Source organism: Genypterus blacodes, unplaced genomic scaffold (genome assembly GCF_046128005.1).
Source record: "Genypterus blacodes isolate CSIRO-AG114 ecotype Tasmania unplaced genomic scaffold, CSIRO-AGI_Gbla_v1 ptg000044l_1, whole genome shotgun sequence".
NCBI lineage: Eukaryota > Metazoa > Chordata > Actinopteri > Ophidiiformes > Ophidiidae > Genypterus > Genypterus blacodes.
Window position 1 is genome coordinate 9,035,208 of NW_027466857.1, and position 12,589 is coordinate 9,047,796.

The 12,589-nt window shown below is 44.9% G+C and overlaps 1 long non-coding RNA gene across 1 annotated transcript in view; it reads right to left on the bottom strand.

Annotated features, from left to right (window-relative positions):
• Nucleotides 1–9,784, bottom strand: part of LOC142999475 (uncharacterized) — a 31,802-nt gene extending 22,018 nt beyond the window's left edge. The window contains exons 1-2 of the long non-coding RNA XR_012963317.1: nt 9,431–9,784; nt 8,988–9,150 (exon numbers count right to left, since the gene is read on the bottom strand). This is a non-coding gene — a long non-coding RNA (uncharacterized LOC142999475). The remainder of the gene's footprint in view (nt 1–8,987; nt 9,151–9,430) is intronic.
• Between the last annotated feature and the right edge of the window lie 2,805 nt (nt 9,785–12,589).

The following is a 12,589-nucleotide window of genomic DNA, read 5'->3' on the forward strand; positions in this document are numbered from 1 at the left end:
GCCTCACCCTGAAATGCAGGAGGGGGCTGAAGCAAAGGCAAAGCAACTGCTTGGTTGTCTAATTTTGGAGAGCTCTAAGCTCTGCCTGGAAGACACACAGCAGATGACACATTTTACCTCAGTGTAGTAGCAGAAATAGGCTGGGGACAACTTGTGCTCTGCTTTAATGTCCTTCTCACATTGGACTGTCAAAATCAGTGACAAGACTGGGGAAGGTTGTGTTTTGGTCCGATTATTTTTAAAACTACTTAGATTTTAATCTGTACTTTTCACTTTAGGGTAAAATCCATCCAAAACTCCTTACTCCTGCTAAATACTTTATGAGATACTTTATACGCCATGACGACAAAGTACTTTTCTGTTTTTCGGGTGTATTTTTGGACAGAACTGAACAAAAAGGCAACACACTGTCACAAAGTTTGAACATCAATGAATGGGAGCTTCTTTGTAGTCCCTCCATCATTCTCTGGCACGCAGCAATCACAGAGGGAGGAATCGTTTGTGGAAAAGGCAGAGAGTCTCATCTCGACTCTGCCGGCGTGCTTATACGGGAGATGAAACGCCGAGTGCGTTCGGGATGTGCTTTTTTCTGAACTCTATTCTCTTCGCCTCGCTCCGACCACGCCATCATTACCGCTGCTTCTATCTCTCTATAGTCTCTCTAGGCGTGTATGTTCACCTGCAGTTTAATCACAAAGATGAAGCAGGTAAACTTAATCTAAACAAACAAGTTGAACCTGCTGAAACGTATGGACTGATGCTATGGATCAGACTGGACTAAGCAGGTTTTTCTTGTCACAATACACCAGCAGGCTATAATGGAGATGCTATTTCCACAGTGTGCATCATGATTGCCTCATCGTCACATCGGTGAGTCATCGTCAAACCTTTCAGGCCTGAGGAAAACTCATTTACTGTTGACTTCTCACCCCTTATTTTCCAATCAAGAGCGTCTCTCTGCGTGTACGTTACGTAGATGTGTTATGACGTTCACAGCACCGTGCGTACGTTGGGATACGCCCTGACACACACACACACACATACACACAGAGTGACGAGTCATGTGCTTATTGGGGCTTTGTTGCTGTGGCAGCGTCTCATTATGTAAATGATGTCTCCCCGATGAGAGAGAAGCGGGCGCAGCCGTGATGCTCACTGTTCCAGACCACATCAAATTGGCTCGGGGAAGCAGCAAAGATCCGCCGCTCTGTTCAGCATGGAGGTCTGAAATCTTTCTTCCACATTCTTTCTCACAAAACCCCCTGAAAAACAGAAAGCCTACTCAGATTTAACACCTGCCTCATCTTATTCACACCGTCAGTGAGAAAATAGGAGCAAAATGAACCCACACAAACATGAATCCCAGTCTACTTCAGGGTAACATACTGTGTGCTGCCATTGAAACTATTCACCACCATTCATTTCAGCACAATTCCTTTTGTCAGTCTGGATGTATTTCCCTTCCGTCCTTCGTCCTCATCAGCGTCACTAATGGCTTTCTGCTATACATCATCTCTCATATTCCAGAAGCCAATACCAGGCGGCCCGGCCACTCCAGGGCTGTCAGAAGTGATTTCCAGATTCTGTTCAAACATATAGAATGTATGCCTGTACAACCCAATATAACACCCTCGCTATAAATCCTGCCATAGGGAATGTGCTGATAAGACTGACTCCTTGTTAACATTTTGCCTGTGAGGTGTTGATTCAGCTCACTGGTAACTGTTGGGGCCATAATGTGACTTATCAATATTCTGCATTAGCTTGCACCTAATAAACAGGCGGCTGAGTGTTTCAGTGTGATGCAGGCAGACACACAACGACCACAGTGTCAAATATAACAGCATAATCATCACTGAGCTTGTGTTTATTGCAGGGCAGCTAGATTGATTATACAGGTGTACCTGCTAATAGACTGCTCCCTCACTGTTTATTAGGTGTGTGTGTGTGTGTGTGTGTGTGTGTGTGTGTGTGTGTGTCTAAATCCACTGCTGAGTGTCTATTAGCTTCCGTAAAGGTCTCTGAGCGTCCGTCTCATGCAAACCTGTGTTTAGTGTGGGCAGGCCCCTCCTGCCTGTCAGTCATCACACCCGAGGCTTGAAGAGACAAACACACACCGCTTCCTGTGTCCATCCCTCCAGAGACTGCGTGCATATTTCAATCCTAATGAAACAGCTATTTTGAGTGAGCGACCTGCCGATCAATACGGTCGATAGCATTATAACCTCCAGAGTGCAGGCGAGGGCCAGTCAGGACCTTAATTAATGAGCAGGAACTCAAATTGCTTACTTCTCCTCTTCCTCAAGCTTTGCACTGCCAGAGAGGAACTGCGCGCGCGCACGCACACACACACACACACACACACACACACACACACACACACACACACACACATTTTTAGGGTATGAATGCCAAACTTCTTGCAATATTTTATGCAGATTCTCATGACATCATTCACAACAAAACACAATTTCTGTTTCACTTCAGGTTTCCCCTCCACTTTCTATCTAAGTCTTTAGTATTCAGGAGCTGCTGTTTATAAATCTCACTTCATCTTTTTGTACATATTATAGCTGCACTAAAATGACTCAAACCAATCCAAATGTAATGCAATATGTTTGATGGGATAATGTCTGTGAATTAAACCAATATGATCTTTAGCTCAGTCATTCTTTGAAGGTTTTGCAATGATGATTTATATATTCACCTCTCTTTATTCCCTACACAGGAACTAAATAGTGATGTACACATCTTAGTGAACAGCGCTACGGAAGCTCCATGCTCTTGCAAATGCAAAGTGACAGTTTTTCAAGCTCGACACGTCTCAGCTTGCTGCCTACGTCGATATTGTTACCTAATACCTGCTATTTTGTTTGCATTGTCTCGTTCTGTTGTACACTGTGCGGTGCATTACGTCCGGTGATTTAAGCACAGAGCAGTGGAATGTTCCGGACACTTGGTAAATACAAATCTCTGTGGATCGTGATAACAATCAGAACTGGAAATTGATTCATCCGACCGATAGCGTTGCAGTAATAAAAGCCTTGAGCCGATACCAGATACTGATCAATCACATCAGTACAGGAAATTCTGAGTACTATCCACCGATTTCACCTCGCAGGCACAGAATTCCATCTTATATGCAGGGAGTACTACTTGGATACATTACTATTCTCTGCGTGTGTGATAGAGGAGATGGTGTCTCTTATTATGGTTTCTTCACATTCTCAATCTTAATCGCTCATTTCCCCTCTACTCAACCCGGATGTGACCATCCGCTACACGTTCTGCTCTCTTCCAGCCTGCGGCTCCTGTTTATTACCAGTGGCTTGGGTTTATCGCACCCCCCTTCTTACCTCGCCTTAATCCCCGTTATAATATTCACCAACTTTAATTAGTTCATGTCCACAGCAACTGCTAATCCCGAGTACAATTTAAAAGAGAGAATCCAGCAGGCCATAAAGCTTTGTACACTACATGATTTTAAGACCTTGACTTCAGGCAGGAATTTATGCTCACATCTCTCTCTCTCTCTCTCTCTCTCTCTCTCTCTCCCTAAGTCACAGTAATGTTACATGAGCGAGCCTCTATCACCGCAGGGTCACCGCAGGTTATTTTCAATGATGATGGCGACTCGGAGCTTATAACCTTGAGATGCTTTAGTTGCTTCTGTGACCTCTTCCTGTCCCTACATCGGACCACAGAGCTCTTTTCTTCTTGTTTCATCAAGTAGTTGTACACAAAAACTCTACCAAGTCTGGCACTTCATTTGGTTTAATATATCTTATTACATAATGCTTTTAAATCATCATCTGAGGGAAACCTCGCGTTTCTAGACGGGGGAATGCTTCAGACTGGAGATAAATGAAGACGTCTGTGGTATTCAGCTCCAGCAGAAATGCATGTGACACATACTGCACACAGTCTGAAAGTGAGCCGAGGATGTGTGAAATCTTACAGACAAATGATTCAGCGCTGCCACATGCTCAGATGAGCAGACGAGCTCATTCCCTCGTCTTAGATGAGCTTACAGGCATTTTGATCTGCCGCGAGCCATTAGCACAGCGAGCTGGATCGTCACACACACCTGGAGAAGTTATTACACTGGGACTACTTGCTGCTGTTTGCCCATTTTTCACCTCAGCTATATGATGTGTGTTAAAACGAAACTAGACAATGTTGTTAAACAATGAAGGCAGGGCAGGATAAAGATATATTTTTCAGCCTTTTCCTTGATCTGTCCACATTTGCAGCTAATAGGATGTTGTGAAAACATTCAAAATAAAATCCTAAATCAAGATGAAGACAATTAATCCCCATGATGGAATTGACTCCTCAGGTATTACAGTTCTAGTCGGGCCCATCTGGCTCATGTCAATATGTGTCAACGGTCACAGTTCAGTGCTCCGGCCCGGCGGAGAGACGCCATTTAACGTTATCAGGGCAGTTTGACACACATAACTACAATTGTGGGAGATTATCTTTAGATGGGATAATAATCAGAATCATAATCCCTTACCTGTTTGACTGAGTTCTGATCCCGGCCATTATTCTGATGAAAACTTATCATGACCTGTGTTCAACGTCACAATATCAGTGGGCCCTTAATCAAATCTGAGTCCCTGTTTGTGTGTGTTAGGCTCCAGTATGTAATCCAGCCCTGAACCTCCTGATTAAGGATACATTTTACATATACAGAGCTATGACATCATTAATATCCAACTGGATATTTTAAATGGGAAAATCCACAGACACATAAGCACATCTGTGTATTGCAGCGTTTGTGAAGCAGCAGTGAGTTTCAGCAGGGAGACAGATGTGTTTACACTCACAGCATCGTTAACAAGGATTAAGCTGAGCTGCCGTTCCCTCTTAGTGACGCCGTTCAGCCAGGAAACCAAATCACTTCACCTATTTAATGCGTATGCAGGAAGTATTGCCACATAAAGAAAGCTAATATAGGCTGATGGTAGGTTGTTAGTTCTTATATGACAAGCAGAGGGAGGCAATATTCACCTCAGAAGACGTGCAGCTCTGTGGTTGATCAGCCTGAGCTAACTAGAGCAGTCAGGCTTTTAGAGAGTTTAGGGTCAAATTTATTGTCACTCTCATTTTAAAAGACACAAACTGGCCTCCCAGAGAACCAGAAAGACCAGGAGTAAACGGACCAATCGCAGGTCATGTTTGTCACTCAGAAACCCAGGAGCTGCCGGAGGAAAGAGATGGACTCTCGACGTGCCCCAACACCGATCAGGGCGCAGCTCAGAGATGGAGAGTGGCAGGTGGAGAGCGAGGCCGGTTTCCTCCAGGCGGCGTGGCCAGATCTGCCTCGGCACCATGATCGCATCGGACAGGGTCCAACCCCGGAATGACATCGTGTTTGAGGAGAGTGAGTCCTCATGGTGCCGGTGTTTACACACAAGTTTACCTTACATCTCTCAGCTGGCCCATAACTCAACATGAATGAACATGAAACCATTTCCTGTATCCATTACAATCATCCCAGTGAGTAGTATCGCTTTTGTTAACTAAAGATTTCTGTGATGGTGTATTTGCAACCATTTGACCAGATTGTTGCGAAATCGCTGATTTAGACCTCTGGCCATCATGAGATGAAGAGACGCTAATGGCCCTTCAGCCAGTGTGTTGATTTGCCTGTGAGATTAGTGCAGGTGTCAGTGCTGTGTAGGGCCGAGCTGCCTGCTTGTGATTAATGAAGCGACTCCAAACTCCTCCCTGGGTGCTTATCGATCCGGCCCGCCAGCAAAGCCCCGGTCCGAATTAATCTGCTGCAAATATGCAAGACTTATATCTTCTGCTGCGCTCAGATCTGCACTTCTGGCAAACATGAATCCACTGGCTGACACCGTCCAAGTGGCAGGGAGTTTATCAACGCACGGGAGCAAAATGAAGTCCAAGTGGGATGAAATAAGTGACTCTCTCAGACTTTCTTTCCTAGCCTGCATTTGTGAGTTATTTGAAGGAATAATCATCAATCTTGCTCTCTTAAAACTGTTTTCAATTGATCTTGAAACTCCTCTGCATCTGACCAGCATGACTAAACATGCAGAAACAACTTGAATTATGTGACTGTTTTGCTTTATTTGAAGCTCTTGTAAAGGATCTGGATTAAACTGCAGCTAATGATAGTGAGGTATAATGTAAATATGCCTAATTGATTCATTACTTTTGAAGGAATTGACAAAAATATCGTAAAACTTGCTATGTTAAAGGAGGTAAACATGTGTTCTTAACTTGACAAAACAGATCAAAACATGACCACAAGTAACAAACATGAGGGGATCCTAAAGCGTTGTGTTTGGTATTTTTAAACAACACTTCAATAATCTAAAATTGGATGGATGAGCTGCATTATTGTCATCAGGGCAAACGGTTGAGGTTGACATGTCTGCATCATTGATGCACTATCCATCAATGGTGAGCTGTGAATGGGATGAAGCTACGTCACAGCGTCACAGGGGGAAACCAACACAACAGCACAGCACCGTTGTGTTGATTCACTGGTGTTGATACTGGGGCTCTGCGACACACACACACACACACACCCTCCTTCTACCCCACCATCTCTCTCCCTCCGCATCCATGTCTGCACACACACACACACCCTCCTTCCACCCCACCATCTCTCTCCCTCCGCATCCATGTCTGTGCGCGCACACACACACACACACACACACACACACACACACACACACACACACACACACACACACACACACACACACACACACACACACACACACACACACACACACACACACACACACACACACACACACACCGTTTTCACATGTATGACTGCGGCGTGAGGCATTAGCTTCCTGACCGAGCTGCGAAACACAGGACAGATTTCGATCGTAGATCCGCCGAGCAGAAGAAAATTCCAATATCCTGTCGCTGCATTGATGAAGTGCTTTTATCTTCTGTGAGAAAAATGCAGTTGTAATGCTGCAGTTTGTGATACGAGTCCACCCGGACAGAAAACTTCACAGAATTTGCATCATTTTCTCAAAAGCATCTTAAAAGTTTCAGAGAGTTTGACACGTTTCTATTATGGGAACGTATATAGAAACATCTAGAAACTGTCAAACAAATCTAGTCAAAAAGAAAAATGGTGACAAACTACAAGTCTAGTGTGTGCGTGTGTGTGACTCAGTCTGGTGACGTACGGTTACAAAGATCATGGAGGAGACAAACACAGATTGGGGAGATGCAGGAGAGATCACTGCTGCGCTGAAAAAGCCTCACAGCCAGACGCTTCAGCAGGCCAACAGCTCTTAGAAAAACAAGCTGTGGAGATGGCAGGTGGTTACGGGTTTAATCGACTGTTTCCCTAAAATAATTTGCGAGACAGAAGGTTGCCAACACTGGCAGGCTCAGCACCGCGTCTCCCTGCGTACCTCCCTGCTCCTCTGATGGAGGGCCGCTGGCCGGGAGCCCTCTCGCTCAGGCAGATAGCCACCTGCTGTGTATCCATAACACTGCCCCTCGCTTTGACTAACTTCTTCCTTGGCGAAGGTGCGTTACGGAAACAGTGGCGCCCTCAGGCTTGTGTGAGTCAGCCGTATTCACACATACCATGAAGACCCTCCAGGGAAATGAGGAGGAAAGTTGCTGGGGAAGTTAATCTTGAGATCGATGTTAAACACCTCAGCGTGATGCCAAGTGACCGCCTCTATCCCAAACAAGACCTTCAACATGAAAACCTAGTAGGCATGCACTCAAAATAAAAAAACCCGAACTTCTAAGAGCAATCTGGCCTTTAGTTTGTGTTTTGTGTGTTATTGTAGCGACCCTGTAAGATTGTAAAGCAGATCTGTGAAATACTGAGGGCAGAAGTGACACATGAAGGGTAGAATCTGCTTTCAATGTGCTTATAATTTCACTTCCTAGCTGTGGGGCATATTGTATCGTCAACAAGCGCCTTCACCGGCGGCCCTGCTGCCAAAATAAGACAATTAGGCTTATTGATTTGTTGTGAGCACCTTAAAACTGAGACACAATTGCATTGCTGCACTGCAAATAAACAGGAAGCAGTGATGGGCAAGCTGCCACAGTGTAGAATGTGTGTTATTATATTACAGCGTGTAATAGTATCGGTCCAATTGCCTATAAATTACCACAGTAAATGTTTAGGGGTGGAAACTCTCCCATTAGAGCTTCAAACTAAATAATGACAGATTTTGGAGAGCGGGAAAGATTCCCAGGCTCTGGGGACGAATTGAGACATAACTCGGATCATTTTATCTCATTATTTAACAGTAAACACACATACACACAGAGGCAAAGCTGCGGTCATGTGTGTGTGTGTGTGTACACCAGCATCCCTGGTGAGGATAGATGAAGCCTTTACCGCTGATTAATCCCACCACGTTTCTCTGGCAACCCTGTATCTCTGCTCGGTCACCATAGCAATGGACAGGCGGTTTATGCCCCCCCACCTCCCCACACACACACTTTTTCTGGAAGGTGTAAGGCCTCATTTTTAGGCATATAGGTCATGAGCTCAGGCTGAGGGAGGGAGGGAGGAGGAGGAAGGCTACAACGTGGCTCAGCTGTGATGAAGAAACACAAAGGGACATTTCAACAGGATGCCAGGCACCACAGTGTTGCAATCCTCGACCTATTGAAGCATGTTTCAATGCTTTTTCAACCACATTTCGCTCGTTCTGTGTCCTTCCTGCAACAAAGTGAGCCATGTCTCGCCTTATTTGTGATAATCAAGCTTAAGTACAAAAGGCGTGTGATCTCAAACCAACTACATCGTGCATTAGAAAGCAGCTGATCGCGTCTAAAACAGCAGAATCAAACATGCACAGCGGCGCATCAGCGGCTATTGTTCCCAGTAACCTCAAAGGGTGAATCGAGCACCATGCAGGGGGGATGAATGGGTGCGTGGTAGCTTTAAACGCCGCGGTTTATAGCTACATAGGCGGTATATGAGCAAGGCAGGGCTCGCCTCTTACCCTTGGCAGCATCCTTGTCTTCTTTAGGCTTCGCCACTTTTCCGCTCATAGATCCCAGTTTGGACGTGTAATTCCCGATTTAGACAAGAATCGAAATCCCTTTAATTGCCTGCCGTCCTCAATGAAATCCTTATCAATGGTTCCAGGTGCTGAGATAAGGGTTCTGTGAATGGAGAAGACAGCGTTATTCCAACAGTATTCCATTCCGATTCAACAACGCATTATTATAACACATTTAGGGTTCAAACGGAGACAAATGAGAAGATACCACAATTAGTGTTTTATCAATTAGGTTTCAATGTAAGTGATGAACAGTTGGTTGTCTTTAAACACACGCGCGCGCGATAAATAGCTCATATGGTTCCTATAAACCCAAACAAAGCGCAGATGTGCCTTTCAATCAACGCACATCTCCGACGTTTTCAAACCGCACTTGAACCCACCTTATCTCCTCCACGTTTTCTGCTACATCAATGCACATTGATGAAAGGAAACGCTCCCGCCGTGAATCCCGTTATGTTGCATACATCAACAATACACACACACGCACGCGCGCTCACGCACAAAATCACGACCTGTTCTACCGTAACAAAGGGGAGGAGGGAAAAGCTGCGAAATGGAGCTCAGGTCTCCCACGGAGCTTCAGTCAACGTTAGAAATAGAAACAAAAACACGCGGTTCGGTCCAATCTGCAGTGAGATCCCGTGAGAGCAGCCACCCAGTTTGACCCGAGAGAGCAGAGGTGTCTTCTCCTCCCGACCGACGAGCTACTCTACTGTGCGGCCAGCACGCAGAATCAACAGGATCCACAGCGTGTGTGTGAGAGAGAGAGGGAGAGCGAGAGCGAGAGCGAGAGCGAAAGAGAGAGAGAGAGAGAGAGAGAGAGAGAGAGAGAGACAGACCACCCTCCCCTCACCAACCCTTCTTCTTCCACAGTCTCTCCCTTATTGCTCAAGGTGAATGATTATCTGCAGAGCGTCCGGATGGTGGATGAAGAATTAATGAGGAAGAAGAAGAACTGTGTCGTTTTCCTCTGGACCGTGAAGATGTCATCAGCAACAAATGATTACTAGAGGGCAAAACCTTTAATGTGGCATATTTAAAGAATGACACAGTTGATATTTTTGTTTGGCGTGACTTGATTCACTTTTGGTATTTAGGAATCTAAAAATAGAAAATGCCAATATAGGCAAGTTAGATCTACTTCACATACGTTAATCTGTATCTCTATCACCTCTGTCCTATCCAGGGTGGTGAGGTTGCTGGAGCCTCCATCCCTAACGGCCCGCCAGTCTATCACCGGCCGCCAGTCTATCACACACAGTGACGGACAACTCGCACTCCCATTCACACCTACGAGCCATTCAGAGCCAACGATTCACTTACGAAGCATGTGTGTGTTTGGAGGTGGGAGGAAAGCGGAAGCACCCGGAGGCCTGAGATAGAAGTTGGTCCGAGCTGGACTTGAACTCATCGAAATTCAAATGTGTGTAGGTTTTTTCCCTTTAGGCTCATCTAGTAATGTACTGCTATGGTACTATTATAGAAACAGTTCTTAGAGGAAAAGGACTCCTCTGCAATCTTGAATGGGCTCAGTTTGCTATTGTTGTTCAGTCACAAATGGGCACTGGGGCATCAAACAGTTCTTACGCTGCAAAGGATTGAAATTTATAAAGGGCATCATTTAACTTGTTTTCAGTGTAAATCAATTCCTTGAGCCTGAGCCCCATCAGACCAACAGAGGCCTCAGCTGCATTAACTAAAGCCCTGTTTCATAACGATGGTAGTTACAGTCAGGTGGGGAACGAGGGGAAGCTGGTAGTAAAGCGGCGAGTGACAGGGTGAGGACAAGGCAGGTAAACAATAACAAACAACCAAACTCAAGTCAAACTCAAGTCACAGGAGAGGGAGGGAGACATAAATAATAGGCACATTCAGCCTCAGGGTGTGAAAAAAGTCCAGAATTCCAAACTAAAGCAAAGTAAAATCCAAGTCAGGCAGGGCAGAAAGTAATCCACATGGCAACACGAGGAAGAGGAGAAAAGGAAAACCATGAAAGGAGCGAAACACACAGCAGACATGAGGAATAACTCACTGGGGAATCAGCTCAAGGAACAAACAAGGAACTCTGGGAACATCTCAGGAATCCAACGAGGGAACAGGGAACACGTCAGGAATCAAACAAGTCAGTATGGCAGAGGACAATGGAGGACAGGCAGGTGAGACTAATCACACACCAGGGCAGGAAGTGAAGTGTCGGAAACAAGAGGAGAGGTGAGTATAACAAAATAAAACAGGAAACAAAGAATGACTGACAGATACGGTGAAAACAAAGAGGAGCAAGGTAGGGATCGGGTGTGTGAAGCTGACAAGAACCAAGGAGAAACACACACACAGACACAGAGAGAGAGAGAGAGAGAGAGAGAGAGAGAGAGAGAGAGAGAGAGAGAGAGAGAGAGAGAGAGAGAGAGAGAGAGAGAGAGAGAGAGAGAGAGAGAGAGAGAGAGAGAGAGAGAGAGAGAGAGAGAGAGAGAGAGAGAGAGAGACACACACACGGGAAACTGGAAACTACAGGGAAACGTTCTCTCTCTTTAAGTGTGTGTGTGTGTGTTTGTTTGATGGTTTTCAATAGAGAATAAAAGTAACAGCAAACCAGATAAACTCCCATGATTTGACATTTATGCATTCAAGTGGCTTGCAGTTAAAACAAAAACCGAAACCTTACTTTGAAATGTATACCTTTAGATTAAAGTGTGTATTTCTGTCTTTTACTCTTATTTCTCAGTTGGTTAATGAAGGTGTTTGGTTCTTACCTTTATATCTAGACAGATGAAGTTTACAGGTCACACCTCATCCCTCACTCAGACTTGCAACGACGAGTGTTCAAATGCCAAAAAACCTTGAAATCCACATTTAGTGTCTCGACAAATCCTCTTCTACTCTCTCATTCAGAAACAAAGGTCCTGTCTGCACCCGATCTCCACATCTCCTGGCCCTGCAGCTCTGCAGCTCTCTGTGGCAGCAGCGGAAGAAGACCTGAGGGTCGGGGGGTTACAGTATCTATACGCTTTCTATTTTTAGAAGAAACTGGACTCTTGAAAAAAATTTCTTCACATGCTTTAAATCTTCCCGAGGCGTTTAAAGCCCGCGGTGCTGCGTTTAAGGAGCGGCTGCACCTCAGAGGGAGATAATGATTATATGTGTAGAGATCTGAGCAGAGGTCACATCTGTTTGTTGCATGATATTGTTGATATCAAGTGTCGTAGGATATTCATCAAGCACATCATTGTCTCTATAAATAAGCCAGTTTAATGCGCGCGGACATGGTGGACATATGGTTTTTACGTCACAAGTAAATGTCAAGTCTTGGCAGTCAAGTCTCCGGTCAGGACAGACAAGCCACAAGTCAAGTCACAAGTCCTAAACTTAAATGTGATAATGTGCTCTGTGCCAAATCAAATGTCAGGGTAATCTGTGATCGGCTTTTTAGTAGAATTTCCATGAATTACTTTCCGTTTAAAGTATTTCATTTGATGAAAACAGGCATGGAGGTGACAAAAACAATACCTGTGTAATTCTTTCATTTTTAAGTGTAAGTTTAG